This window comes from Mustela nivalis, assembly GCF_964662115.1.
Source record: "Mustela nivalis genome assembly, chromosome: 3".
Taxonomy (NCBI): domain Eukaryota; kingdom Metazoa; phylum Chordata; class Mammalia; order Carnivora; family Mustelidae; genus Mustela; species Mustela nivalis.
Window position 1 is genome coordinate 122,104,203 of NC_139022.1, and position 23,913 is coordinate 122,128,115.

Here is a 23,913-nt window from a genome sequence, read left to right on the forward strand (position 1 = left end):
GTTCAGTTCAACCCCAGAGAGTGGAGATTGCAGCTCTGTTTATATAAGTTTTATACTAATGGAGAGTGTGTGTGTGATCTCTGTCAGTCCCCCAGATCATTTCTCCATATGGTCAGACAAACTGAGAAATAAGCCAAAATCATTAAAACATTTGAGATATTAAATAGATCAGTTAGATGACCTAGGACAAATTACTTAACGTCCTTGGGTTTCCATTTCCTAACTAAATGAGAATAGTGGGTTAAATTAGGGGAGATAGACAATATGCAATAGATCTACAACTAATATTTAGCTGTTGTTTATTGCTTCTACTGCCAAATTTAAATCAAGATTTTCAAAATAAAACCTAAAACAAACTCTAGGAATACAAATAATCAGCATTATTTCTCCAAATATTATCACACTTTATTTGCTTTTGCTCAAAAGTTCTCTCCTCATTCACTTCTGATTCACTTGGCTCTTACCAGAGGTAATTTCCAGTTTTCTGGATTTGTTGGTTTTAATAACTTGCACTATATTTCTGGAAAATTTTTAAGTAGGGGGCTTCAACATCAAGGCCTGGAAGAGATAATAAATGATGACCCTGGTAGGAAGAATAACTGGTTGTTATTCAGGGAATGAATGTGCCTCCATATTGCCCTGTGATGATCCAATCTCTTTTGGATCCACACAGATTTCTTTGTCTGACTGCCAGCTCTGGTCCAGGGGACCAGAGGAGGGGAGAGGCCACAGTGGTGTCATGGGAAGCCAGAAGCAAGTCAACCACAGCCATGTCAATATTTGGAGAGACTCTACAAATCATTTACTCCACTGATCACAAAATCTGAAGTGTCTGCAGGGGTCAACAGATGATGTAAATGAGTGTAGCTGCTGGGCCTAAGTATGGTTGGGGCAGAGGTAATGAAAGGCCCTGCTCCATTCAAAGGGCACAGAACCATTCATATCGAAGGGATTGTGGATTGGTACCTTATGGTACATAGACCCAGGTCACCATTGAGATCCCAGAAATCCAGATTGTTTTTTTTATGTAGAATCTCTTAGTTTTAATATACTACCAATGAACTGAACTTTTAGGACACTCTACAGGCCAAATTAAAAATAATCATTTACTACATCTGCTAGTTTTCACATTCTGGTTTAGCCCTGATCTTCTGAACTTCAATTCAGCACTTTTCTAATGGTCCCTCTACCCAAGAGTATGAGCTCCAGAAAACAGGAACCTGTCAGTCTTGTTCACTGATATACCCGGAGAGCAGTTCCTGATTTAGAGTAAGCTCTCACTATTATTTTCTTTTCTGAATGAGAGAATGAATGAGATTAATCTAAGAAAGGTTAAGGAAGAAAAATTACTAATCCAGGTTATAAAAGATTCAGAAGGCGGGGGGGGGGGGTAAGTCTTCTCGAGCTTTAGGACATAGCATGAGGGAAGCATCAGTTTGAAAATCAACAAATCAGGGGCACCTGGGTGGCTCAGCGGGTTAAAGCCTCTGCCTTTGGCCCAGGTCATGATCCCAGGGTCCTGGGATCGAGCCCTGCATTGGGCTCTCTGCTCAGTGCAGAGCCTGCTTCTCTCTCTCTCTCTGCCTGCCTCTCTGCCTACTTGTGTTCTCTGTCAAATAAATAAATCAAATCTTAAAAAAAAAAAAAATCAACAAATCATAGGTGTAGGAGGAAAGTAGATCAAAGAGAATAAAGGAGTTTTGTTGAAGCTAAGGCTTGTTTCAAAGGGTTGTGTTCAGAATGGAAAGTCCAGAAGACATCCATACCATATAGCTTTTGAGAAATGAAAGCATGAATTCTGTTTCTTTACTCAAAAACTTCATTCAAACCAGAATCCTCCGTAAACCTAGAGTGTCACTCCAAGTCTGCCACCCACCTGCTGTGTGTTGTGGTCAAGAAGCTTGAAGAACCTGTTTCTTCACCTGTAGAAATGAACATGTTCCCACCTACTTTGTAACAGTTTGGTAGCCAAAACTGAGGATAAAAGAGATAATGTTCTCATGGCCCTTGCTCAGTCCATAAAAAGTTCTTAAATGGGCTCGGTATTGTGTCTGTTATTATAATACCAATGTATCTAATCCCTCATTGATAAAACGAGAGGGTTAGATCAGTGAGATAATTTTTTAGACCTGTTTTGTCTCAGTCTAAATGTCCAGATAGAGGCCATGATTTCCACACCATCCTCACTGAATTCAATAACAAAGTTTGAAATAACTCTTCTCATAAACTACTCACTTCCATAAAGCAAAAAGCCTATAAACTGCTACAAATTTCATAGGGAATTTTAGTATGTTTGTTTTTGTTTTTGGCAAACTTTTTAGAGCTCCTTTTTGGTAATAAATTAAATAACATCTTCTTTTTTATTTTTAAGAGACACATAAATTCAGCCGGTACCTGTTTCTCCATCTTCAAAATAAGTGCCATCTTCTAAAGAGTCAGAGAAGCAGTTGAAAATTAGAACTAACCAGTACTCTACTGTCAGTGAGTTTCCCTGGCATTGAGTTTGCTCTAATTCACGGGGAAAGAGGAGGGCAGGGAAATCATAAACAGGTTCTAGAGAGGCTCTATATTGCCCTAGCCATATATCAGCCTGATAAATCAGACTCAAGCAGAGTGGAATTTAAATGAAGCAACTCTGTGTACAAAGAGAAAGGTTATCTTTACTCTTGGGATGAGTACAACCAAACAGTTTCCATCAGGAACTGCAAAGCTCTATAAACTTCAATAGCACATTCCGACTCTCTTCGCACACTAATGAAATAGTAAAAGTATTGTTGTCCTTTAAACGTTTGTGCCTGAAGTTACGACCAGTTGCAAATGACAGGAAGCTGGAGACGACATTTTAATGGTTATGAATGCATTTATAAAGAAGCTTTGGTATCTAATGAGAGTTAAGAAGGCACTACAATTGAGGAACAATTTACTGCCAAGAAATCAATTTGAAAATTCTATACAAGATTATCACCCACTAAATTGCCTTTCTTCAAAACTGTAGGCCCTAAAACATTACTTCTGGACAAGGAATTTCACAAACAATAAATGCTAATTAAGTAATCTATTCAAATGAGTTGATTGAAAGGGAAAAAAAGAATCACCTCTTGTAAAAAAATTTCGACACTCTGGCTATATTTCTGCTATTGCTTCCTTTGAACCTTCTTTATTGAAAACTGGTGGCATTGGGCAATAAACCAGGAAACTCCATTTTCTTATCCCCTCCATGCATTAGAAGTATAATACAACATGAATGAAGGTTCACACACAGACTCACACACACACACACACACACACACACACACACATTCCACCACACATAGTGACACCAAAAGAATTCTGTTTCTGATATAAGGAATTTAGGTAGAAAGAGATAATTATATATTACAGTAGTTTTAAAGATAGAGGAGAAAGTTGATGCCTATAAGACCTTAAGAAAACACACTCATGTATTCACACACATACTCATCATACAACAAAAGATAAACTTGTGTGCAGCTAAAAACTATTTAAGACCTTTGCAATCACAGTAACAGTCCTGAAAGTCAACAAATAACAAGAAAGGACACGCAAATAAGAGCCACCTCTGAGCTGAGAAAGGCAATATATATTCTACTCAAAAATGAAGAGGGATGCTTGGGTGCTTCAGTCGGTTAAGTGTCTGACTCTTGATTTTGACTCAGGTCGTGATCTCAGGACTGTGAAATTGAACCCCGCATCGGGCTCCATGCTCAGTGAGGAGTCTGCATGAGATTCCATCTCTCCCTCTCCCCCTCTCCCTCTCTCTCCTCCCACCTCCCCACTCTCTCTTGCTTGCTCATGCTCTCTCTCTCAAATTAGATAGATAGATAGATAGATAGATAGATAGATAGATAGATAGAAGGAATGGCCTGGCCTACAGCTGAAAGACAAAACAAAAAAATCCATCATAGGGGCACCTGGGTGGCTCAGTGGGTTAAAGCCTCTGCCTTTGGCTCAGGTCATGATCTCAGAGTCCTGGGATCGAGCCCCACATCAGGCCCTCTGCTCTCAGGAGCCTGCTTCCTCCCCTCCCCCTCTCCGTGCCTGTCTTTCTGCCCACTTCTGGTCACTATCTGTCAAATAAATAAATAAAATCTTTAAAAAAAAAATCCATCATAGCAGAAGAAAGAATCACTTTCCTCTTCTAATATCCAGGGTCCCTCACATCAAGAGTCTTTTCAGTAGATGCTATTTTTTTAAAAGAACAAAGCACTTTGGTTGCTGGCCAACCTGACACACATGGGTATCCAGTTAGCCCTTGCCCTCGGGTCTCAGAGATCTTGGATGATAAAACCATGCTAGAGAAGACACCAATGTTGACCCAGCAAACCACACAGAAACAAAAACAAGAAGATGTTTAGTAGCCCTGTGGCACTTTGGAAGTAAAAGCGATGGAGCATTATTTTCTCCAATAGTCACATCCTTCTCTTTATTTCTTTCTGTGGTGTCTAGACTTTTTAAGGAACTTGTGGATATGAGTTGGTGACCTAAACTATCTCCATCTTGTGCTGGTTTTGCACAACTAGGAAAAGGACGTGCAGTCAGTTTCTACCATTTATGTGGCACCAACTTCTTGGCTAATGATGGGAAAATTTAAAATCGTGCCCTTTAACTTGAATACAGAAAAGTATTAAACATGAGAATTGATTTAACATCGTGTGAAATTAAGCCTGAAGGACATTATGTCCTCGTAAAGCATAATTACTCCTAAAGTTTTATCTCAAATTGTCTCAGAGGAACTGTCTCAGCAGGTAATAAACATACTTGGAAAAATGTCACTGGCCACATTAAACATCCCCTAGTCTGGATATGGAGGGCAATTTTATGTGTAGCTAAGTGTAGGGGGAAGAGCTCTTGCTTCTAAAAGTTCCACTGACCCAGATGGCTCACGGACACCACTGCATGAAAAGAGAAGTCACAAGGGGTTTCTATGATAAAGACAGCCATCCAAGATCTGTATGTGTGTGGAATGCAACATAGCCTTAATAAGGTTCTGAGGAAGACAAAACCTCTTAAATTAATAATAATATTTCTAATCATCTGCTTTTAAGCATAGTGACACCTGAACTGTTAAATAAGTGAACTGAAGAGGGGCCGTTTTGTCAATGTAAAATAAAAAGAAGTAAAAATACTAATGAAAATGTAAGCCCAGAAAGAAAAAAAAAAGGAAACCACCCAAATATTAGCAGCCAGAACCATAGCTGCCTACAAGTTTGCCAAGGAGCACCAAGAAAGGTAGAAATCATTTTCCAGGGGACCTTGGACCAAGGGGTTTTGCTTTTCCATCTCACTTCCAGATAACACACATCTCAAATGTACGCAGGACTCAGAGTTTGTGCTTTGCCCAAACAAGTGCCCAGCGGGCAGATGGTCAAGCTGATCTGGACATTAAACTGAATGAGTGGACTGGAGAGGGCCAACGATCCAGATAGACCAGAACGGGTAACCTCACCAGAGGCAGAAGGGACATATTCTCTAGAAAGCTGTGACCTAAAAAGTTCATGGTCATTAGTCCACAATTCTCCAGGATCCCACTTAAAATTGCCTCTGCTTCCCTTAGTCTCATCGCTGGCAGGTATAATGGTTCATCGAGGAGACTCTGTGGCCATGCCCCCTTTATGGTTACCTGCCGAGAATATGGCATACTATTTTCACTCAGAACTAAACAGTGATATGAACCTCATAGAAGCTCCCTGAAACAGAAGGGAATGGTGCCAAAAACAGGTCAGTGATGTTTTATTAATCAGGCCTGAGAAAAAGTAAGCACGTCTCCAACTATAGGCAGCACAATCTATCTGCTGATCTTTTTAAAAGAGTTGAAAGAGTAAGCAATAAATCAGCAGTGAGGGGCTGGTCCCTTGCCACTGAACTGTCTTGAGATGCAATTTCCAATGACTTTGTAGTGACCTTGCCTATGTAATTTCAGGGCTCAACAAGAAAATTCTCTCACATATTCCATGAGGCAACTCTCTCAGAGAAATGTCCTGCTTCTCTCAGATGGCCACTTCTGCCAATTAGATACCAGTATTGCGATTCTCCTCTTTCTTGTAAGTGGACAGACCTGGGATTTGGATTTCTGATTCTAATCGTCTAAAGCTGAGAAAGCCATCTGGGCCAGAAAGATGTGTCATAAGAACATGTGGCTCTGCTAAACCAGGCCACAGACGTGGAAACAGGCCTGGCTCCGGCGCCATTAAGAGTGAGCTCTGGCACCACAACTATTCCATGGCAAACCTGTTTTAAGTGCTGAGAGAAAGGCCCCCTGCTGACCTGTAGAATCCCAAAGAAACAATGCTGGTGCAGAAGTGGAGCGTCATTTCGTAACTCAAGTCGTGCAAGGGGGAATTGGTTGCATGAAAGGAAAGAAAAAATGAGAGGATGAGGCCCTAGAAAAGGAGTGTGTCTTGTGCGACTCGGCTATTGTTTATCCACTCAGATCCTTCCAAACACTCCGAATCTTGGTAATAATCTTTGTAAGTGATGATCTTGGAGTATGTCTTCTTCAAAGTGAAATGGACTTTGGGGCAGAATCAAAGTTCTTATTTTTATTGAGGGCCTCATGGTGTAGAGTGACGTAGGTGTATGGATTTGGAGAGCAGATCCGAATGTGAATTCCTCCTCTACCTCTTAGAAGACATGTGTCTGGTGAAGTAACCAAACCTCCGCGTCTTCATCCATAAAGTGGATCAGACCCTCTTTGCAGGACTGTCATATATTTTAACACAAGTTAAATACCTCCAGCCTGATACCAGAGAGTGGGTTCATAACAAACATTTAAACCTCTTCTTTAAGAAAAGCAAACATTTCCATTTAAGAAAGAATATTGCAAATTGAATAACACTTCTCTGAAATACTATCTCACAGGTTTTATTTCCTTCATTTAGTCACTTAGATTCAGTTTTGGTCAACAGGGGGAAATGTTTTGCTCTGTCCAATATGGTAGCTGCTAGCAACATGTCGCTATTAGCACTGGAAACTGGCTAATGTGACCAAGGCATTGAATTTCTTATTCCATTTAATTTTAACCAATTTAGTTTAAGCAGCTTCATATGGTAAGTGGCTCTTGTTATACTGGCCAACACATTAAGTCTGAGTTCTGATCAAGAAGGAAGGATTTGGAAATGTAGGCATAGGTGGGGAAATTATTCACAGTCTCTTCACCATTAGCGGCAGCTGCTGAAGGCAGGTGGACTGGCTTGACCTTGCTCACTGTAAGGGCTGGTGATTATGACAGCAATAGTGCCTGACAATGGCTTTCTCTGCCAGAGCCAAATTCTGTGATCTTGGACAAGTTTTCCAATTTTTCTGAACCTTTTTCTAATCTGAAACATGGGGGGGTAATAACCTTAGGGTTATTTTCAAGGTATAAGGCAATCATGTCAAAATGTGTTGAAACCTATAAAATGAGGGACAAATGCAAACATAATTCACTATATCCCTAGTTTTGTAACATTGGTCCTGACTCAATATTTTTCTTTCCAGCTTGATTGTGGCATAATTGGCAAATAAAATTGTAAAGATATTTAAAGTATACAATGTGACGATTTGATATAATGTGTAGATTGTGGAAGGACTCCTCCCATCAAGTTAATGAACACATCCACCACCTCACATACTGACCTCGTGTGTGTGTGTGTGTGTGTGTGTGTGTGTGTGTGTGTGTGTGGTGAGAATACTTATGTTCTACCCTCTTAGCAAATTATGATTATATAATATAGTGTTATCAATTATAGTTACCATGTTACATATTAGGTCTTCAGACCTTATTCAACATAGAGCTCAAAATTTGTACACTTTTTACCAACCTCTTTCTATTTCTCTCACCCCCTAACTTCTAGCAAACGTCTCTCTACTTTCTGTTTCTAGGAATTGATTTTTTTTTTTTTTTAGATTCCACATGAAAGTGAAAGCATGTGGTATTTATCTTTCTCTGTATGACTTATATCACTTAGCATAATGTCTTCCAGGTTCATCTATGTTACCACAACAAACAAGATTTCCTTTTTTTTTTTTTTTTTAAGGCTGAGTAATATTCTATTGCATAGATATGCTCTATTTTACTTTCAATAGACATTTAAGTTGTTTCCACACTTTGGGAACATACTTGTTGTTACAAACATGGGAGGGTAGGTGTCTCTTTCAGATAATGATTTTACTTCCTTTGGATATAAACCAAGAAGTGAGATTGCTGGATTGTTTTGGTAGTTCTATTTTTAATTTTCTAAGGAATCTCCATATTCTTGTCCATATTGGTTACCTGGTTTATTTTCTCACCAATTGTGCACAAGAATTCCCCTTTCTCCACATCCTCCCTAATGCTTGTTATCTCTTGTCTTTTTTATGATGGCCATGCTAACAGATGTGAGGTGATATTTCCCTGGTTTTGATTTGCATTTCCCTGATTATTAGTGATGATGAACACATTTTCATGCACCTGTTGGTTATCTTTAGGTCTTCTTGAGAAAAATGCCTATTCAGGTCTTCTGCACATTTTTTAATTGGCGTATTGCTTTTGTTATTGTTTTTTGTTTTTTGTTTTGCTTTGTTTTGTTATTGAGCTATATGGATTCCTTATATATTTTGGATATTAACCCTTTATCTGATATGTGGTTTGCAAATATTTCCCCCCATTCCACAGGTTGTCTTTTCATTCTGTTGATGATTTCCTTTGTGTGCAGAAGCTTTTGAGTTTGATGTGGTCCCACCGGTTATTTTTGCTTTTGGTGTCAGATCAAAAAAAAAAAAAAAATCATTACTAAGATCAATGCCAAGAAGCTTATCCCCTTGTGTTTTCTTCCGGTTTTATAGTTTCCGCTCTTGCATTCAACTCTAATCCATTTGAATTGATTTTTGTGTATAGTGTAAGATAGGGGTCCAGTTTCATTCTTTTGTCTATAGCTGTCCAGTTTTCCCAACACCATTTATTGAAGAGACTACCCTTTCCCCATTGCATATTCTTAACTCCTCTTTCATAAATTAATTGACTATATATGCATGGGATTATTTCTGGTATTTCCATTCTGTTCCATTTATCTGTCTTTTTTTATGCCAATAACATACTTTTTCAATTATGGAATTGTACTTTGAAATCAAGGAGAAAGATGCCACCCTCTTTGTTTTTCTTTCACATAATTGCTTTGGCTATTTGGGGCATATTTGGCTATTTGTGGTTCCATAAAACATTTAGAATTTTTTTCTATTTCTGCAAAAAAAAAGAATGCCACTGGAATTTTGATAGAGAGTGCATTGAGGGGTGCCTGAGTGGCTCAGTGGGTTAAAGCCTCTGCCTTCAGCTCAGGTCATGATCCCATGGTCCTGGGATCCAGCTCCCCATCGGACTCTGCTCAGCAGGGAGCCTGCTTCCTCCCCTTTCTCTCTGCCTGCCTCTCTGCCTGCTTGTGATCTCTGTCTGTCAAATAAATAAATAAAGTATTTTTAAAAAAAGAGAGAGAGAGATTGCATTGAATCCATAGATCACTTTGGGTAGCATGAACATTTTAACAATATTAATTCTTCTCAATTAGCAATAATCGCGCCTCGGATAAACCTCATTGGCTATGATACTGCCACTGTGCAAAGCTAGCAATATTAATTCTTCTAATCCAAGAATATAGAATATATTTCCATTTACTTGTGTTGTTTTCAATTTTTCATCAATGTTTAGAGTTTCTAGTATGCAGGTCTTTTACCTCCTTGGCTAAATTTATTCCAAAGTATTTTATTATTTTTTCCACTACAGTAAATTGGATCACTTTCTTAATTTCTCTTTCTGATAGTTTGTTGTTGGTGTATAGAAATGCAACTGGTTTTTAAATAGTGATTTTGTATCCTGTAACTTTACTGAATGTCTTAATTAGTTCTAATAGGGCTTTTTTTGTGTGTGTAGGTTTTTTTTACAATTTTCTATGTAGAATATTGTATCATCTGCAAATAAAGACAATTTTGCTTTTTCCTTTCTGATTTGCAGAAATCAGAATTTAATTCTTTTTCTTGTCTGAGCAGTTTGGCTATGACATCTAGGACTATATTGAATAGAAGTGGTGAGAGTGGGCATCCTTACCTTGTTCCTGAACTTAGAGGAAAAGCTTTCAGTGTTTCACTTTTGAATATGATGTTAAATTTGGACTTCTCAGTGGTCTTTACTATGTCAAAGTATGTTTCATCTATACCCAGTCTGTTGTGAGTTTTTAATCATAAAAATATGTTGAATTTTGTCAAGTGCTTTTTCTGCACGTATTGAAATAATTATAATGATTTTTATCCTTCATTTTGTTACTTTAGTTTACCATGTTGCTTCCTTTGTGGATGTTGAACCATTCTCGCATCCCCAGAATCAATCCCCTTTGACCATGGTGTGTGATCTTCATCTGTGTATTGTTGGATTTGGTTTGTTAATATTTTGTTCAGGATTTTTGCATCTGTGTTCATTAAGGATATTGGCCTATAGTAATTTTTTTTTTCTTGTGGTACTCTTGTTGGGATTTGGTATCAGAACAATGCTGGTTTTATAAAATGAATTCGGTTGTGTTCCCTCCTCTATATTTTTGTGGAAGACTTTGAGAAGAATTGGTATTTGTTTTTCTTTAAATGTTAAGTGGAATTTATCCATTAAGCGATCTGGTTCCAAATTTTCCTTTGTTGGAATATTTTGGATGCTTACTAGTAATTGGTTTGTTCAGAATTTCCTTTGTGTATCTGTGTGTGTGTGTGTGTGTGTGTGTGTGAGAGAGAGAGAGAGAGAGAGAGAGAGAGAAAAAGAGAGAAATTCAGTCTTTGTAGGTTATACATTTCTAGGAATTTATCCATTTCTTCTAGGATGTCCAATTTATTGGTATATAATTATTTATAGTAGTCTTTTAAGATCCCTTGTTTCTCTGTAGCTTCAGGTGTAATGTCTCCTCTTTTCATTTATGATTTTATTCATTTGAATCCTCTCTTTTTCTCTTGGTAAGTGTAGTTAATGGTTATCTATTTTGTTCATCTTTTTAAAAAAACAGCTCTTAGTTTCATTGTCTTTTCAGAATCTATTTCATTTATTTTTGCTCTGATCTTTGTTATTTTCATCCTTCTGCTAACTTTGGGCTTAATTTTGTTTTTCTTTTTCTTTCTTGAGGTATACAGTCAAGTTATTTATTTGAGGACTTTCTTTTTTCTTAATGTCTGTTTTATTGCTATAAACTACTCTCTTAGAATGGCTTTTGCTGCATTCCATAAGATATGGTATGTTGTGTTTTCATTTTCATTTGTCTTAAGAAAACTTCTGTTTTCTCTTTTGACCTATTGGTTGTTTAGAAGTATATATATTATTTAATCTCCACATACTTGTGAATTTTCCAGTTTTCTCCTTGAGCTTGATTTCTAGTTTCATACCATTGTGGTTAGAAAAAAAAATGCTTGGTGTGATTTTTATCTTCTTTAATTTATTAAGACTTGTTTTGTGACCTAACGTAAAATCTATCCTGGAGATTGTTTCACGCGCTCTTGAGAAGAATGCATGCCTGCTGCTATTAGATGGAGTTTTTCCTGTATATGTCTGCTAGCTCCGTCTGGTCTAATGTGTAGTGTAAGCCCAATCATGTGTTCACATTGTAATAAGTTACTTGACTTTATGAGTAAGCAAAAGCACCATCCAGGACCCATATATTTTGAGGAATTTCATTTCCCTTGCAGGTGGAATTTACTTGCATTCCTTTCTCTAATCATTCCGACCTTAACTTATCTCATAACTTGGGACCACATTCAGAAGACCAAATGTCCTGATTTGAAAGTACATTTTAAACATAGAATAGACGGAAGCATATTCTTAGAGCACATATGAGTATGTCTAAACATACCTGAGGAGTCAGAGTTGTATATGCAAATAGCACAAGAATGTGCTTATGTACTTTATTGATTTTCCACAGCTGTTAGAAATGCTTTAATAAATCCAGTTTCTATCAATGGACCAGCTATAAAAATAAAGCCTGGCTTAAATTAAAGGTGAAGCTATTAACATTTGTCCTACAGCCTATAAGACTCTAATGAATTCCTTCCCGGCATTAGTGAACTTGAACCTTAACTGAAATGGGACTACAAAACCCACTGGGGTTTTTCTTGTTCGGTTGTTCATTAAAAGCTTTTCCTGGGAATGGCTTGATCTAAATTGTTCCATAGGTGCTTAGATGAAGACAGAGTAAGTGAGGATGTAAACACAACACATTAACAGAGATTGAGAATCTTTTATAAAATACAAATGTTTCACCAAACAATGCCTGTGTAAAAAGATGTTGTTATGGGGATAGAACAGTAGTAAGCACCAGGGCTCTGTGGTAGGGATACTAAACTGCAGATCTATTGACATTCTGGTCTGGATGATTCTTCATTGTAGGAAGCTGTCCTATATATCGTAGGATGTTTAGAATATCTCTGGCCTCTGTCTGCTAGATGCTAGTAGTAACCTTCTCCCCATTGTCTCACCAGACTTTCTAAAATGTCTCCTGGAAGTCAAAATTGCCGCTGGATGAGAACCACTGCTCTAGACAGACTCAGACTGCTTCATTTGCCTCTCTGCCATTTCCAGCCGTATGATTCTGAGCAAAGCTCTGACCTCTCTAAGCCTTAATTTCCTCATATGTAAAATAGGCATAATTGCACTTCAATTTGTACATGGTTGTTTGCGAGGATTAAATTAGATAATGTATGTGAAGCATTTACCATAATGTCTGGCAAATAGTCTTTATTAAGCAGTAGTTACCATTATCATTAACTACTTTAACTTTCTAAAATGTTCCAGGCAAACAAGCCACAGACTCTAGCTCCTTCTCTGCACGAACCCAGTTATCAGGCACTTCTACAAGAGAGGGAGAAATGGTCTTGCACTTCTTCTTCCAACTGGAATTTCTCCCACACGCTGGATTCCTGGCCTACGGGCTGTAGCCTGTGCCTTCCCAGGAGGACGAGGAGGATGACTGGGATCCCTACTTGCTCCTTGGTGCTTCTCTGGCCAGGGGTATGACAACAGCAGAAGGGCACAGGAAGAACACAGGAATCTGGGGGTGCAGGCAGGGACCCCGGGCTAGGCAAGCAGGGAGGTGGTCATTTGGTGGTCATTTGGCTGAAGGGCAGCCCTTATCCATTCATCTCTGGATGGATACCTGGCTTGTTTCCATACCTTGGCTATTGTAATTTATGCTACAATAAATGTAAGGGTGCATGTATCTTTTCAAAAAAAAAAAAGAAGGAAAGAAAGAGAAATGGCCAAAAGAATCTTACCAAGACCTCCCTCCTGGATGTATTGTTACTGCCCCCAGATGAAAGCAGGCTCTTTTCCTAATATAGGGCTTATTAATATGACCTGGACACCTTGATTTATCTTCAGTAGCCCAGAGAATAATGTAAATGGAATGCAAAGCCAAGTTGCCTGTCAGTAAGCAAGAAAGCCATTTCATTAGTGAACAAAACACCTCAATGGCCATCAGATGTGGATCCCAGATGCATTTCTAGCTACATCTTTTGCTTCACCTTGATTGACATTTGTAAAATCCCAATTTATATTTGTACATCTTTTCATCTACAGGCTACAATAGATCATAAGCTCCATGAGGGCAATGACTCTGCTCTGTTTGCTGCTGCATTCCCAGTGACAAGGACAGTGCCTGGCTCAGAGAAGGATTCAATAGATACTTACTGAATGCTAGTATTTGCCCCTAAACTGCATTTGTGTTCATTCTCAGCACCATGATCATTGCCCTTTTATGCATTTCCAGCTGAAGGTTACTGGCTGGCAGTCTTTCTTCCTCAGCCTCTAAATCCCCTGTAGTCTTTACAGAGCTTAAATTTAAGATTGCTTCTAATTCATTTTGACAGTGAAGCAGGGAGGCCAGGAATGTTTTGCCCCTGGCAGGGCGATTCGATTGAAAACAATGAGCTTCAGTGACTAGCTAACCCTAGCTTTAGACTTCCTAGGTGTGTGACCTTGGGCAGATTAAATCATTGCTTTAAAACTCGGTTTCCTCCTCTATCAGAAATGGAGATAATAGTAGTACCCTAAAGTTTGTGGTGATAATTAAGACAAATGATCATTTGGTGGCTAATACTTATTGAATTCTGGCCATAAGCATATACTGCCTTGTGTAATCCTTTGAACATCATAGGAGTTAGCTCTACTATCATTCCTGTTTTACATATGAGGAAACCGCAGCTCTTCTAGCAAGCATTGAAGCCTGTTACTTGGTCTCAGAACTTTCTGACTGTCCAAATCCCTTTGCACAATGTCTGATATGTAGTAGACACTCTGTACTTATTGAGTGAATTAAAGAATTAGTGAAAAAAGGTCACAGTTGGAACCACTTAGTAAGTCTCAGCACGAGAAAAATATCCTCATATTCATTTGCAATTAGTACTCTATCCACTTCTAAACCTGCTAAAATACTAAACATAGCATAAGAGAAAATGTTGATGGGTAAAATGGAATAGAGGTTTTCCCAAGGCAACAGGCATTTTAGATATAGTCAGGTTCAAGAGAATTGATTTTAGGGAATCAATTTGACTCCTGAAATGAGTGGTTAAATATCCCCCTGTCAGTAAAAATTCCCTGGCTGCTATGGGTACCCTGAAGTATTCTCACTTGGTTCAAGTCTGAAAAGCACAAAGGAGCCACATTGCAGCCGTGGCGAGCAAAGCACACAGGGATGGTCTGGAACTACTAGGCGTAGTTTTGCCAGCCAATTTGCTGGCCACCTCCTGGATCCCCCCTACCACAGTATATGACATGGCGCATCTGTCCAAGCCCTGCCCACACCTCTCTGTTTCCGCTTGATTCTGGATAGCATACAAATCCATTCACAGGGCCTGGTGAGTGAGTTGTGTTACCCTGGAAGGACTTCATTCCTTTGTGACTGCTCCCAACATGCTTTGTCCTGGGGAAGCCTGAAGATATTTATATTTAGAAACCAGTTTTAAATTATTCTTGCAGAAAGGAGAAACTAGAGGTTACAAAGGGGCAGCTATCAGAGGTTTTTGGTTTGGCCCCCCAATTTTTTAAGAATTGAAATTAGTTACCAACAATAAAAGTTGGGAAATTTAACACCAAATTCTGGTTTCTTTCAAAAAATCATTAGCTTTAATCATACTAGACCTGGATATCATTTGACAATGAGGGTTGCCTCTGAGTGGCAGCCGTCCCCTTGATGGCATTTTTCTCACTGCCAATTTTCCCCCCAGCCTGCTTCCCTCACCTAAGTTACTCTGAATGCATGTGGGTTTACATGCTTACTAAACTCACTGTAGAAAAAAAAAGAGTGGTTTCTCATTTCACCGAATGCTCTCCACTGCCTCATCTAGTTCTGCCTACAGGCTAGTAAGAGGGTTAGGACTAGTATCTCCGTTTTGTAAATGAGTAACGGAGGTTCAGTCAGAGAGTTTCCACGGCTTGCTCAGGAAGAGCAGGGATTCAAACTTAGGTCTCCCTGGTTCCAGAAGCCAATTCCTTCCCTATAACTGAACTGCTTTGTTTGGAGAACAATCACAAAGGTGCCCCCTAGACCTCCATCCAGACACTCCCACATGGAAATGGATCTTTGTTAGGAGTGATTTGGGGGGTAATTAACCCACAATTATCTCCATAAAGTGATACTGTAGGGAATTCTGGTGTGGCTAATATAGTTAATGCTCAGTGAGCTGCGACCACCCGTGGTATCTGTGTCAGATGGTCACTGCCCATTTAAATGGTGAAGAGTCTTCCTAATTGACTGAGGAGCCCTCACTAGAGGGGGGAGTCCATGGGATTAGAAAGGGATGTGCTGAGGGGGCTCATGAGGTTGCCAGCACACTAAAGGCCATGATGCTGGCCAGTCCTTCCCTTCCCCACCCCTACAGGTTCTCCTCCTGCCCTTCTGCTTGCCTCCCTCCAGTACCTGTTAATGAAAGCTACCCAGAAATGAGACCTTGAAAGTGTGTTTGAATGCACTGGTAGACATCCCATCCACAGGTAGCTGAGTTAGAGGGAACAAGCAGCTCTTTAAAAAATGAAACACATCTCATCTACTTGGCAAGACCAATGTAAAAGGGAGGAGGGACAACTTCCATTAAGCCTCAGAGGGAAAACCCTCCTCAGAGCCAAACAAAACAACTTCCTGGGGCCCAGATCACCAGGCCTCTTGCCAAAGACTCCATCAACACATCACTTTAACCCCCAAAATGTACAAAGGATCCAGACTGCCCCAGAAAACACATTACCTTCTTCCCTCAAATCCATTGGAAACTTTTTCCTTTATCTTTCCTTTTCTTTCCTTTCCTTTCCTTTCCTTGCTCAGATTTACTTAGTTATTTGAGAGAGAGCATAAGGAGGGGGGCAGAGGGAGAGGAGAGAGAACCTCAAGCAGACTCTGCACTGAGTGTAGAGCCCCACATGAGGCTTGATCCGATGACCTTAAGATGACAACCTGAGCTGAAACCAAGAGTCAGATGCTTAACTGACTGCACCACCCAGGCACCCCACCGTGGGAAGCTTTTCACTGAGCTCAGAGCGAAGCCCAAACTCCCTGACTTAGGTGATAAAGCCCCCATCAGCCTTTTTCTATACTTACCTCTGGTCTCATGCCTGTCCTGAACACCTTCTACCCTCTGGTTCCTCCAAGAATCTGCTCCCTTCTCGTTCCATATTCAGAGGCCTTTGTGTCTAGGGTTTCCTGAAGTGTTTCCCTTCCCCTTTGCCCACCCCCAAACCCTTCATCTAGTTAAGTCCTACTTATATTCCATGCTCATATACCTTCCTTTGAAGAAATACCTTTTCCGTGATATCTCACACTCAACCTACCACAAAAACATCAGGGATGCATGCCACTCCTGTGGATTCCTATAGCATGTGACTTCCTTGTGGTGGGTGGTTATCACATTGCATTTAAATCAACACTTCTCTTTTTTTTTATTTAAATGTTACTTAGTTACCATACAATGCAATATTGGTTTCTGGAGTAGAACTCAGTGATTCAACACTTACATACATTACCCAGTGCTCATCACAACAGGCGCCTTCTTTCATACCCACCACCCATTTAACCCATCCCCTTCCACGTCCCTCCATCTACCCTTCGTTTGTTCTCTGTTTTTAAGAATCTTTTATGGCTTGTTTCCCACTCTCCTTTTTTTCTTTTTCCCCTTCGCTTATGTTCATCTGTTTTCTGTCTTAAATTCCACATATGAGATCATATGGTATTTGTCATTCTCTGACTGACTTACTTCACTTAACAAAATATATTCAAGATCCATCCACATAGTTGCAAATGCAAGATTTCATTGGATTATTATTCAGCTGTTAAAAAACCCTTTTCTTTTATGACTCCTCACTAGCTTGTGAATATAGCAGCTCACTGCTATATTCTCAGTACCCGTCCCATCTCCTACAGAAAAGGGTGCTTGGGAAGGATTTGAGGAAGGAATATATCCATGATCAGGAACAACCCTTTTTAGAGGGCTCTCCACTCTATAAAACACCGAGCACTACATTGAAAACCTTAGTTCCCGAGTGGTCCTATAGACCTTCAGGAGTGTGTAGCCTATAGAGCAATTAAGACTCAGTATTTCCTACTTTTCCAGCCCAGATCAAGGCCTTCCCCACAATGGGCCTTCTACTCTTCCTGACTTAAACACATAGAAGCCAGGAGCATGAGCTCTGAGACAGATTTCTGATTCAAACTCTTATACTATTTGCTGCTATGGGAGCCTAGAAAAGTCACTCAATTTCTCTGTACTCCAGCTTCCTAAAGTGGGGCTCACTGTGTAGCTGTGAGGATTAAATGGAATCACATTTACAACCTTTAAAACAGAGCCTGATCTGTAGTGAGTGTTCGGTGATACTGGTTATTATCATGTCTTTTCACTCCTATGAGACTTCTTAGCAGTTCCTCAGCTCCTTTTGGAGGGAGCTAACACATGACTGGACTAATCTATTATTACTCTCCTGTACTTTCCTAGGTCTTTTTAGTATTTAGAAATACTAAAAAGAGTGTAGTGTAATCCTTGTGAGTAAAGACGTAGTCTCATCTCAATCATGGCTCCTCTAGTAATCTTGCATAGCGAGCTAGAGAACCAAGCAGTTTGCTTGACTGGATGCCTGGGTGATCTTTCTCTTCCAAACGGTGGTGTTTTAGATGGGATGGTGCACACCATTCATGTTCCAAACCTGAGAGCAGGAGAAGACATCACTGCCCCCAGAGCCACAGGCTCCTACAAGATGGTCACCACATAGAAGAAGAAGATGTGTTCCTTCTCAAAAGACATAAGCCAGTATGGTTACATCATAGCCCATGGCTGAGAGGATCCAGGAAAATCCCTTCAAGTGGGCCTGGACAACCCTAGCTGAAGTCATCAGTCTAAGAGACTCAGAATATTGTTTTCCGACTCAAGTCAACTCCAATCAAATTAATTTCCTCACTCCACATCTTCCCCACTTCCCACCCCCCACCACCAATAACCCATCTACTAAGAAGTTTAGCCAAAATAATTTTTTAAATTTATCCAATTCACACCATCTTCATTATTACTATCCAGTCCAACCACTTCCATTTCTCACCCGGTTGACTGTAATAGTCACATTGCTGTCGCCCCAGTTCTACTTTTGTACTGATCCGACCCATTCTTCTCAGGATGACAACAAAAGTCATTTCAAAACACAAATGTGCTCCTGTCTCTCTGTCTCTGGGTGTCTCCCTCTCTCCCCCCTTCCTCCCAAATACACACCATTTAAAACTCTTAAAATCATCTTATTGCTTTCAGAACCAACCAAAAGACTTCACATGGCTTTCAGGACCAGACCAATCTTATTGCTCTTCTTTTTCCCTCTAGGGCCACTGTTGTCCTGATCCTTGGACTCCAGCTAGATTGGCCTTATTTAGCTGTTACAGAGGCCAATTCCTCTTGCCTCAAGACTGGCATGAAGAGTACTCTTTAGCTTGGAGCACTTTCTTTCTATGCCTACCGCTTGATAATCCCTTGGTAATGCTCACCATCCCTCCTGAACTTTAATGTCACTTCTTCAGAAAGCACTTGCCTTACCCCTGATGGAAATTTGGTCTCCCTATTATTCTATCATAAGACCCCATTTTTTTTCTCATAACACTCAGCATAGTTTATAATTATCTATTCGTGATTAACTTATTTCATCATTCTATGTATCAAAGCCAGGTATAACTTTTAATTAAAGCTTCTAATTAGTAATAGTGAACCAAGAAGACAACATTCTTGAGATAACTACAGCCAAAACAGAAACACTCCATGTTTAAGTTTACTTCATAGATGTGCACTTTACCTAAGATCCAGAAGATCTGTTTGGCCTATAGAATCCTTCATATTTCCTGTCCACCAGTCTTCTTCTGATATTTGCTACTTGACTTTGCCCTCACTACAATAAACCAGTTCAGGTGAAAGGAACAACTTTCATTTCCCTATTTAAAATAGGCACATCCTCAAATCTCTGGCTTCCTTTTCTTCACATACTTGAATTCCTACTCATCCTTAAAGGAATGGCCCAGGTTCCCTTCCCCGGGAAGAATTTCCTGACTACAGCAACAGATTAGGCACAGTGAAGGTGGCTTTCCACCATAGCTTGACCTTGTTTAGAGCTTGCCTCGTACCATAATGTCTGTAACTTGCCCATTTCATTCTCTGGACTTGAGAACTTAAAGGTATCCCTGATACCCAGCATGATGTTTGGCACACAGGGAACACACTGGGTGCTTGGTAGAAGTAAACTGGAAGAGAAAAGGGAGAAAGGGAGGAAGGAAGGGAAGGGAAAGGAAAGGAAAAACAGGTTTATGATTTCGAGGGCTGGGGAAAAAAAAGGTAGTTTTTTGAGAATCCCATGAAGTTAATGGGATGCAATGAAATCTTGCATTTGCAATAATACCAATTATTATATGATTAGGGAAGAGATGCCTGATAACACTAATTAGTGCTGTAAAAGTCCAGATACTTTTTTTTCTGGAAAACCTGTTTAAAAAAAAAAAAAGTAAGGAATAAAATCTTTTAGAGTTAAAACAAAACAAAACAAAACAAAAAAGCACAATATGAACAGTAGGAAAACCCATTTGTTAGGCAGTCTTCATGTGTCAACAAGGGATGGAAAGGAACATTGTGAGCCTCATCTTTGATTGCAGTATCTTCCCGAACAAAATGTGATATGCACAGAGGTCCATTTCCAGGACACTAATATCAAACAAAGCAATCTAAGCCAAGGGCCTTCCCAGACCTGTTCCAATCCTGAGTCTTCAAGTGGCTCTGTACAGCCGTGGACAAAAATTCATATTCTCTGTTACTGATCTTTTGGCCCTGCTCTTCTCAGATCCACTTGAGAAGGCTCTTTTCTGACACGTAGGGAGACTGCAATCATTGATTTTGGTGCCGACTTGACATCATATTTCTAGGCAAGATCTCCCTCCATGGTCCCATTACAGCTGCCTCTGCAGGGAGAAAGCTGGGAATACTGGTCCCATTTACAGACAGTGAAATAGAAGGCTCAAGGCAGGATGCCAGGCACTTTCAGGACCAAAAGCCCTTGCTCTATCTAATGAGTCATACTCTCTGGGCATCCTTAAGGGAAGGAGATGCCATCACTCAATTTGATTTAGTTCAGCTCAACAGTCACTTTGCCATCAACGTTCCCATTGGTCACATTTATTGAGATTGTACTAAGCGCCTGGCACTATGTCTCATGATCTCTTTTAATCCACACATATCAGCCATTTGCGATAGGTCCCATTTACTTGCCACTTTGTATTTTATATATGAGGAAACCAAGGCTCAGAGAGTGTATACCATTCATCTAAACCAGATTTAAACCCAGGTTTTCCTGTCTCTATAGCCCATATCCTTAACCATTGGGTGCTGCTACTGAAACCACCATTCTATCACCTTGTTTCTTCCTGTTTGCCTCTGTGGTTGCTTAAATTTTCCTTCTGGTCATCTGACTTGCTGCTGTATATAATTATAGAGATCGGCAAACATTGTGCCCACAACCTGTTCATCTAAATAAGATGTATTGGAATACCAACATGCACATTTACTTATGTATTATTATCTATGGATGCTTTCATGCTACAATGGCAGACCTGAATATTTGTATCAGAGACCATCGAAAACTGCAAATATTGACTATCTGACTCTTGAATAGAAATAGTTTGCCAATCCCTGATATGCTAAGCAACCACTATGCTAAAAGCTTAACTTTTATTTTCTTATTTAACTTATACTACAATTGTGTGTGTGTGTGTGTGTGTCTAAGTGTGCAGGGGGTACTCAGATCAATCCTATTTTACAAATAAGGAAACGGAGTCTTGAAAACCTCAGAGCCAGTAAATGATGGAGCCATAATTCAAACCCAGGCAGTCAGACTCTAGAACGCATGCCTAACTATAAGCTAAAGATGTCTGTTATGGGGCAAGCTCTCCACTGGAACTGCTCATATGATGCTGAACAAGATGGCACTGCCCAAAGGAGCTCTGCTGAGGATAAGAGGACAGCAGCACAGGTGATAAGTGCCCTGATGGAAGAGAGCTGGGTTGGGGCTGTGGGATCCTGGGGGATATACACCTCCTTGTGCTGATTTTAACTGGGACACATAGAGGAGGTTGGTGGCAGGTAATATACTCACTTCCAACGAGGAGAGGGTTGCCCCAAATCTACTGACAATTGCTTAGCCAATTGATTTTCTAATAGTCTTTATCTTAAACAGTAATTTTAAAAAGTGACTTGGTAGCCAGACTATCTGTTGATTTCTAAGTGAGTAGCTTTGTAGGGAATGGTTTTGTTGGAGTCATTAATCCACATTCGAGGGACACAAGCTCGTCTCTCTTTTTGATAATCTGTTCCCATCTTCTGTAAACTTGGAGAATATGAAAGAAAGGGTTTCAGGAGTCATCGCTATGCTCCCTGACAATGCAGTGAGCCTTCCGGCATAGTCCTGAAGGCTGGCCATCTAGACAACATTTGCATGGATAGAGACCTCATGGGTCACTTGACTGCACTGTTGGATTACTTGAGTTTGTGTGAATTTATGTCTTTAGCTGAAACTCAACTTATATTCTTGAGATATTCCACCATGGAGTTCTGGTTCTGTTTTCAGAAACACTGTAGAACAATGCTAACCCCCACTTCATGTGGTAGTGAAGTTTTCAAAGGGAACATCATGTTTCTTCCAACCATTTCTTTTTTGGGGGGTTAAAGAGCTCACATTCCTTCAACCATTTTTACTATGATACTTTTTCCAAATCTCATTATAATTCTCTTTTCTTATGGAGTTGAAACCTGAAATCTTGGATTTGCAAAAAAAAATCAAACCAAATATTCTTATGATAAGACCTTCTTAGACCTGAAGTTTCTAGTGATGATATTATATATTTCCTAGCACTAAATCATGATAATGGCATGTCTTATTGGATTTCCCTTTCTGCCGTGGGTTACTAGGAAGCTCACAGCAAAGCTTATGCTTGATTTTCTCCTCTTTCCTAATTTGATTTTTGTCTCCTATCTCCTGTCAATTGCTATTGCTTTCAGTTTTATTGTATCTATTTTTTATGTAAACTATTTCATATATCCACCTCTATTTTATCAATCAATTCTTTCACCCACTATGTGCAGCAGCTTTGCTGGTTCTCACACTTTGATAATGATGATGATAATGATTCCAATAGTAATGATACTAGTAATGATAAAAGGAGCCCACATTTATTAAATGCCTCTGGACAGACTGTCACTTTTCTGAATGCTTTACAAGTGTGACTTAATTAAAACCTTACAGTCATCCTGTGAAGTAATATTATTAGCCACATATTATAGATAAGGAAACTAAAGCACAGAGAGGTTAAGTAATTTACCCTACATTATAGATTCAGAAAATAGCAGTGCCAGTTTGAAACCTAGACAGTCCGTCTTCAAAATTCATGTCCTTGTCCACTGTGCTATACTAACTAAATTATCAGACCACTTCAAGCCATTCCACATCAACTCTGGGCCCCAAATTTCTGGATCTCATCCTAGGGAATACTGATGTGGGCTTTGAGGAGTTGCTCACCACTGGCCCCAGTAACAGTAGTTTCTGGCTCCTTTATTGTCTGTCTGTATACTCTGGGTACTCCCTCCAATCCTGTGCTGCTGTCTAGCAACACAGCACTGGGAATCAGACGGACAGCCCCAAGCATTGGCCCAGCTGGGATCATGGAGGGTGGCCAGGCTCTGGCTTGAGACCACATCATTTGTATAAAGGTCCATGTTCAGGCAAGACAAGGGTGAGGTGGGACAACCAGGGAACAATGCACAGGCTGGAAAACAGGAGAAAAGGGAGATAGGAAGCCAAGAAGTCTGCTGGCTGATCCTTACTATACCTATTATGTGCCAGATACTTAATTCCATAAGCCAGTTATTCTTCTCATTCTGAAAGAAGGAAACGGAGTTCACAGAGATTAGGTGACTTCTTCTAGGTCATTCAGCAGGGTAGGTATAAACATGGGAATAACTCTTTGTGGTCTCACTAAAGAAGTATTAGTATTCCATTCCAGAATACAGAATGTTACCCTTACTCCTAGGGGCTTTGGTCAGAGTTGAGAACATGGAGCGAGGGCCAGACCCGCAGTGGCTGAAGTCTGAGGGATGCGAGGTGCACTGGGGGACTTGAAGAGGAGATGTTCCTCTCAGCACCAGAGGAGGCTGCTTCTGTCCAGGTTAGGCACTGTGGGAGGGACTTGGTTGAGTACAGATGTCAAAGAGTGACATCCTAAAGAGAGCCCTCAGGAAAGGGGTGCATGTATTCAGCTCAGTGCCTTTCTCCATTCTCTACCCTGGAGGGTGACCAGGGAGCTGGACTGGGTGGAGGCTGGACCGCTGCCAGAAGAGAATGCCTGGCTCTCTGTGCATATGTCCTTGCTGTTGCAA

General features: G+C 40.0%; 2 protein-coding genes and 1 long non-coding RNA gene across 6 annotated transcripts in view; 1 reads left to right on the top strand and 2 right to left on the bottom strand.

Annotated features, from left to right (window-relative positions):
• DOCK2 (dedicator of cytokinesis 2) overlaps positions 1 to 23,913 on the bottom strand; it is a 411,048-nt gene that overhangs the window by 152,827 nt on the left and 234,308 nt on the right. The gene's annotated exons all lie outside the window — the stretch shown is intronic.
• Positions 1 to 23,913, top strand: part of INSYN2B (inhibitory synaptic factor family member 2B) — a 116,837-nt gene that overhangs the window by 59,978 nt on the left and 32,946 nt on the right. The window contains exon 1 of one of the 3 annotated variants that reach the window (XM_082726156.1): positions 23,577 to 23,702. The exons of the other annotated variants lie outside the window; for them this stretch is intronic. The gene's annotated coding sequence lies outside the window, so the exon portion shown is untranslated. Of the gene's footprint in view, positions 1 to 23,576; positions 23,703 to 23,913 lie in introns of those variants that run through there. 3 annotated transcript variants of the gene reach the window in all.
• On the bottom strand, positions 22,188 to 23,481 carry LOC309862373. Its single transcript, XR_014310486.1, has 2 exons — positions 23,367 to 23,481; positions 22,188 to 22,297 (listed from the first exon to the last, which is right to left on the bottom strand). It is a non-coding gene; the product is annotated as an uncharacterized lncRNA (long non-coding RNA).